This window comes from Balaenoptera musculus, chromosome 17, assembly GCF_009873245.2.
Source record: "Balaenoptera musculus isolate JJ_BM4_2016_0621 chromosome 17, mBalMus1.pri.v3, whole genome shotgun sequence".
NCBI classification, from domain to species: Eukaryota; Metazoa; Chordata; class Mammalia; order Artiodactyla; family Balaenopteridae; genus Balaenoptera; species Balaenoptera musculus.
In genome coordinates, this window is record NC_045801.1 from 18,479,511 (window position 1) to 18,487,334 (window position 7,824).

Here is a 7,824-nt window from a genome sequence, read left to right on the forward strand (position 1 = left end):
CATACAGTGACCTACATTCCCCCCCCCCCAGCAATAGAAAATGTCTCCCAGACCCCGATGTCTTATCTCTTGATACAAATTCTAGAACCATCAAAAGCAATAATTGAAATCATATCTCCAGGTCAATCAGTCTTCAAGTTTGACAGCTTAATCAAGAGATGTGTGGTCACCACTGTCAAAAAAACCTTTTTTTTTTTTGTATCTAGGCCCAGGCAATTTCAGGACGATAAACTCAGATAAATAAAGTTTACCTGGAGCTCATACAAATACAAATTTCAGGAACTGACCTTTGCCAGCCTAGACACTTCTTTTTTCTTTCTTTTTTTTTTTAACCACAGGCAAAAAAATCAATAGCAAAATCAAAACCAAACCAAACAAACGAACTGAAAAAACAAGCCTGAACAACTGACCATAAAAATTTCTAATTAGAAATGTAAACATCTAGGAAGAATTATCTAGAAATGAAATTTTCTGTGGGTTTGCTCTCATCTTTCCTTTAAGGTGTCATTTTGGTTCTATGTGCAAAAGTGGATTGAAATCAACTTCACAGGCAGCCTTGACTTAAATCAAGGAGACAGTTAGTTCCATCATTGCCTGGAAACTTTGCAGCCACAGCCCTGCTCCCATGTAATAATCCAAATCCTAACCTATGGCAAATTTGAAATGTTAGCTACATATGTTTTAGGTAGACGTGTGTTGGGGGAGAAAAATCAACTCATCAGATGTGCTCATCTGCCACCTGGCTTCCTCTGGGTGCCTGAAACATCCCTCAACTTAAGAACATACCAAATGGAAAGAAAGAACAGCAAAGACCAAAGCTGAAGGCCAAAGCCACAGAGCAATAATTGAACTCAATTCCAAACAACTGTCCAGAACCAATGTTAACATCACTCTTTCTCAACTCTAAAAATGGCTTTTAATTAATTTGTTAAAATTATGCCATTTAAAAAATTCATATTTTTAAGATTTCTTTTCTGTGCTTTGTATAGTCCATCCGCCAGTTGCAGAGAGAATGCTCACTTGAGCACAAATCTTCACTTCGCCCGCACATATGTCGCATGTGTGTTATGTTTATCGTGCCACATAGTCCAAAGTTGGATATAAATGTGTTCATTACTGTTCCATGAAATGTATAAAGACAACTGTGTTGCTTTTCACTCACAGCAAACCCCTTCCATGTCCTGTCTCTTTCTGCTTAGCCTTAAAACAATCCTGTAAAGTAACTGAAAAAGGTACCATCACTCCCATTTTACAGATTAAAAAAAACAAAGCCTCCAAGAAGTTAAGTGACTCGCCTGGCAAAGGCTAATAGACTCAATGTCGTGTTGCAGGAAGAACAGGACCCTGGAGCTGAGCAGACAGACCCCTAGTACTTACCACCTGCTTTCCTTCCCTTCTCCCTCCCTCAGACCCTTCCCCCTCTTGCCCCATCCTTCCCTGCCCTCCTTTCTCCTAGTGGTCAATAACTATTGAACTCTTTGAAGTCAGCCAGGCAGACATCCTGTTCAGTCACTGATTGGCAAATTCATGGCCATACTCCCATTCCAGGCATCCAAAAGCAGTAACCGCAAATCTAACCAGTGCCAAATTTGAAATTGTGGCTCCATCATGTCTTCCAAAACCTGAACTTTCCTTCCATCTTAGCTATCATAGGTATTTTTGTTGGCTAATTTGGATAAACATGTATGTTGTTTACCAGTCCACATAATTTGCACAACTGTGTCTGTTGGGATCGCATGAATATTCTTTTGTCTCCAAGTATCCTTGAGAACAATGATTTAAGCAACAAAGTTTGGGGTAATGAAAAACTGAGCAGACTTCCATATATGAGAAGGACTCACTGGAAGATTAAGGAAGAAGGAAAGAAAAGTTTCACCCCCTTGTCTCCAGCAAGAGCACATTTCTTTCAAACACCCTCACAATGCAGCTGCTATTTCTTGTTTCCAGCAATAATGCAGGGTCATTACTGTTGTCTTTAATCACATGACCTCAGCTTCTGACCCCTCCATCCTTCATTCATGAAGTGAAGAAACATACCAATTGCTTCATTGTAAAGTTTGAACGAGACTCCCTGGAGGCAATCAGCAATTTCATGATTCATATCATTAGCAGAGATCAGTGAGCTATGGAAATGGGAGCTGGAGAGGGAAAGAAAAAAGAGAAAGAAGAAGCAGTTGCATGGGAGACTACAAAAATATACTTGTAAGTCAATTACAAATTTCCACATTTAATTCTTCCTTGAAGGGAGAAAAATTAGTCTTTCCCAGAGTATGTGTAAAGACATGATGTTAATAGGCTTCACCACAAAAAAAAAAAAAAAAAAAAGAGGGGTGGGGTAGGAAGTCTTATAGTCATTACTGGGCTGAATAAAATTTGAAATTTTGTAGACTTTAATATGTGAATGGGAGTGGTAAGACAAGATGAGTACAGAATATGTTGGTTTTACCAGATTTATGTGATTATGGAAACAATTTTCTTACAGTCTATGACACAGAATGTTCTGTGGAATACACTTTGCTCAGTTATACCTGTAAACAAAAAAAAAAAAAAAAAAGAAAGAAAGAAGAAGAGATAAGAACTCCAGATAAGATATAGTTGAATTTCTCACATTCATATAGTAACTTACAGTTTATCAAATACTTAACTAACATAATCTCAACATAGGATGTTTTGATCTCACTGCCCCCTTGAATTTTACCTAATTCCATATGGCCCTCGATTAAAGCAGCTCATGACCCTTGTAAGCAATAGGAGAATTCTTTCTCTATCTCCTCCAATTTCTCCCATTCTTTTCATCCAGTGTTCTCTGCTCCTTCCCCCTGGACCCTAAGGTCCAGCACTTTCTTCTCTTCCAGTAAGATCCTAAAAAGAAGGGGAGTTCTAGGAGTGCAGCTAGTTATCAGTTCAACTGGTGTTGAGTATGTACTGTATTATTAGTTATTAGTTGGTGATCCTGAGGTGGCCCCATGTTTCTGGCACATGGAAATGCTAGAGAACAATAGCAGCAAATCAGGTCGCTGTATGTATAAAGGTAAATTCCAATTAGATTGACATCCCAGCTTCACTGCTGCTGTTGGACAAAGGAAGGAGACAAAAGTATGTCTTTTTGCCACTTTATATTGTAGACATTCCTGGTGACTGGATAAAGCAGGTAAAAATAATTATCTAGTAATCTCTGTGTCATTTTTACTAATATGGAATCTATAGCAGTGAGTTGGAAATTTTTTGAACATGCCTTCTCTCAACTCTTGGTCCATGTGATATGGAAAGGATGAATTTCATCCCCCTGATCCAGGGTGTGTCACATGGCCAGACAACTCCCTCCATTGTTCAAAGGGATCAATTGAGGGATGGGCACATGACGTCAGCGGGTCAATTAGCGTTGACCCTCGGCACTTCGCTGAAACTCTCAGGAAAGAGGAGCTCTTTGTTCTCTGTGATCGTTAGCTGTGAGAATGATGTAAGCCTAGAGATTTTGGTGACCACGTTAACCGCCACATTAGTTCCATGAGAATGAACCCAGTATTGGGGCAGCCAGGGCCAAGATAGAGAGAGAGAACAAGGTGATTTACTGGTGGCATTATCTGAGCTACTGGATGCCCTCCTGAAGCTAGAAACGCTTCTGAATTTCTAGTTTTATGAGCCAATAAATCCTTTTTTGCCTAGAGAAGTTTGATTTGAGATTGTAACTAAATGGATTTTGATTAATGCACATTAGAATTCTTAACCCCTATAAAGAGACTGAAAAATATACCCTTTCACTCACTTTGCCAAAGATTATTAGAAGGATTTCAAAAACTAAATGTTTGCCTTCTCTAGAAACTTAATATACAAAGATATTTTAAAATTTAAAAAAATTGTTAACTTGGAAAAATAATTTCATTATCATTTTTAGAATGGTCCGTTTTATTTAAAAAATGTATTAGCATAAAAATATTCATTGTAATTAATTTTTTTTAATCTCTCTGTATACTTATGTACCCCTTTTCTCCAGTCATGTATACTTGTTTATTCACTCTTTTTTTAATCAATTGACTCACGGTTTTTTCTATGTTATTATTACTCTTCACATTGAATCAATTTGGTAGTTATTGATCCTCTCTAGTTTTTGTTTTCTACTTCACTTATTTCTGCTTTTAAACTTATTTTTTTTCCCCTCTACTTGTTTTATGTTTAAATTGCTGGGTGTTTCCAAGGGCTACAAATTTCCCCTATAGTACAGTTTTAGATTTTTGATAGGAAAAAACTCATGTATTTCAGTTCTAGGTATTTTCTGAGCTCCACAATGACTACTATTTAATCAATGGGTAAGAAGGAAGTTTAATTTTTTTATTTGCTCATTTTGCTTTCCAATCATGTCTGGTAATTATTTAGTTTTATTTTTGTTGTAGTCTTCTAATTACATTGGGGTTATAGAAAAGAGTCAATATATTACTACTGAAAATTTGGTTTTCACTAAGACATACTTTGGAGGTAGATACATAATTGGTTCTGGCAAATGATCAATATATACTCACAGTGTAATTAGCAAATGTACATTTGCTAACCGTTAAATAGAGAGTTTGTTGTAAATCAATTAGATAAAGCCTCTTAGTTGAGTTTTTAAATTTTTCTATATTTCTCCTCATTTTTATTTTGGCTTGATTCATTCATTCACTCATTCACTTACTCAACAAATGCTCTGAGTGACTACTACCTGCCAGGCACTACTTTAGAACCTTGAGATACTGTGAAAACGATAAAAACAAAAGTTCCTGTCATCAGAATGCTTCCTATGGGGGAAAACCTGATAATTTAAGAGGGAGGGAAGAAAGAGGGAAGGAAAGAAAGAATGGAGAGGTATATAGTATCTGAGGGTTCGATTCACCCAACTGCTGATGTGGAACCCACAAATACAGAGGGCTGACTGTAGTGCCATTTTTGATAAGGGACTTGAGCGTCGGTGGATTTTGGTACCCTTGGGGGTTCTGGAATCAGTCCCTCTCAGATACTGAGGGATGGCTGCAGAGAATTTCAGGTGGTGATAGGAACAATGGAAAAAACAAAGAAAAAAGATAAATAGTGTAAGGGTGGGAAAGGGAAGTGGTCTGGATTATATGTAGGATTCACAAGAAAGGGCTCACTGAGAAAGATACACTTGAGTAAAGACTCAAGAAAGTGAGGGTGTGAGCCAAGTAGATTTCTGAAGTCAGAGAAATTAGCAAGTAGAAAGGTCCTACAGTGGGAGCACGCTTGGTAGGATCAAGGAACACAACGGACCAGTGAAGCTACCACAGAATAAGTAAGGTAGAGACTAGGGCATGATGATTTCAGCAAGGAAGGATGCTGGGTTACAGTGAGGAGGGAGACCGTATGGGGACTTTTAGCTATTTTCAGGGCTTTGGCTTTTATTCTAAGTGAGATGGAAAGTCATTGGATGCATGTGGAGTGATTAATATGAGTAAAATCATAAACAGGTCATTCGGATATCTTTTTGGGGGGGCAGGAGGGAGAATGAACAGCTCTAGTAGGCAAAGGGCAGAACCAGGGAGAACAGTTAAAAGGTAATCGAAATGTACATGTAAAAAACTATTGGAGCCCAGGCCAGAATGGTATCAGTGAAGGTAGTAAGATGAATGTATTCAAATACGGCTTAAAGATATAGCTAGCAAGATTTGCAAACAGATTAATACACTTGGAGTATGAGATAAAGGAGTAAAAAATGACTCCAAAAAAAGTTCATCCCTTCCTTCTTTCCATAACACTAAAGAGATTTTGAAAACTTTTACTCTTATCATGCCTCTCCTTTTTATATGTTTTAGTTTTCCAGTATTTTACTTCCATCTTGCTTTACACCCACCAAATGAATCACTGTTATCTTTATTGTTTTATATACAGCCATTGCCAGTTAGATTTGCCCACAGTACTGTCTGTTGTTTTTTTAAAACACACCTAATTTCTTGGATCACACTTCTTTCTTCTATATTCAACTTCCTTTTATCTAAAGTTTATTATGTCAGCTATCAATTTATTGCTTCTTAGCTGGAAATTCACCCTTCAATATTTGCTCTGCAATAGTGGAAGAAATTCCTTTCAATATTTCTTCTTTACAATGAGTTACGCTTTCTGGATAGAGGGCATGGATGGGGCACTTCAGTAGGGAGGAGAGCTCCTGCTTCATCTGGATGTACTGTCAGTGAGGGGTATAGGCATTAAGACATTCAATGGTGCTTGCCCCTAGCCACACACCCAGAACATACATGGTTTTTTGGTCTAGCCTAGTGATCACCTGTCATGGTCTCAATAGGGACACTGGGAGTTCTGCCCACACTGGCACCCTAACTCCCTCTGCATCACTCCCTCTCCCTGGACGTTTGTCTCCTATGACCTGTGGCCCATGTACCAGACTTCTCACACACTCTGGCATCCTGACTCTCACTGCTTGCCCCTGCTCTGAGAAGTTTGTCTCCAGCAGCCCTCCTGATGATACAGCCCTCCAGACAGGAACAATATATGGTAACCCCTCACCCACGCCAATGCTCCCATCCGTCCTGCAGACCTGCATGCCTGGTCACCACCTGTAGCATGCATATGGCTTGCCTCTGCACCCTGGAGTGTTTAGAGGATGTTCTCTTATTGTCATTCTAGCTGCTTTTAAGATCATCTCTGTGTCTGTGCTATTCGGCAGTTCGACAGTGATGTATCTAGCCCCTCCCCACTTCTGTTGAAACCAAGTAGGTCCCTCTGGGACCTTCCTTGGGGACAGACTCCCTGTGTCTCCCCCTTCTTATTTGTAGAAAAACTTCCGCCAGTGCCAAAGAGCAAATTTAATCAAAGAAGTGAGAAAATGCAGAAACAAAAGAAAACAGTCTAGCAAGAAAAAATTATAATACTTTAGCCATCAAGCAAGTCAAGGACATTTAGTTCCTCCTCAAGGGCCATAGATAATATCCTTAAGTTGTTTTGCAGATACCAAAACCCCCCACCAGTGGAAGAAGTTAACTGCATGCTGATCACCAGCACATAGACCTCAGACTGGTTGAAACTAGAAGGTTGATGACTGAAATTCTCAAAACATCACCCTGTTACCTCATGATCAACCAATCAGAGAACTGTGCATAAGCTGACCACACACCCTGTGACCCTGTCCCTCACGCTGTCTTTAAAATCCCTTCCCTGAAAGCCGTTGAGGAGTTCAGGTCTTTTGAACACAAGCTGCCTATTCATCTTGCTTGGCACCCTGCAATAAATACTATATTTTCCTTTATCACAACGCAGTGTCAGTAGATTGGCTTTGTTGCATGTTGGATTAGTGGGCCCAAGTTTGGTTCAGTAGCACTGTTATGTTCTTCTTGCACTTCCAAATATGAGAATCCGTGCCTTTCATCAATTCTGGAATATCCTCACCCATTTTCTCTTCAAACATTGCTTCTTTCTTACTCTCCCTATCTTTTCCTTCTGTACTCCTATTTGACATATGTTAGGCCTCTTCATTCTAACTTGCATCTCTTTAACCTCTCTTTATAGTACCTACTTACCCCTCCGTTCTGATAATCTCCTCAGCTCTACCTTCTACTTTCCCCCATTCTCTCTTTCAATGTAACTAATCTACAATTTAAGCTATCTATTGAGCTTCTAATATAAATGACTCCAGTTTACATTTCCAGAAGTTCTATTTGATTCATTTTCAAATTTGCCTGTTATTTTTTATAGTTTCTTACTTTTAGTTTTTTCTAAAGTTCTTTTGTAGTTCTTTAATTATCTTAAATGCCCTTATTTCATCATTTGAATTCCTGCTATTTGTTGTGTCTGCTGATTCTCAGAATAACTATTTTCTTAAATTGA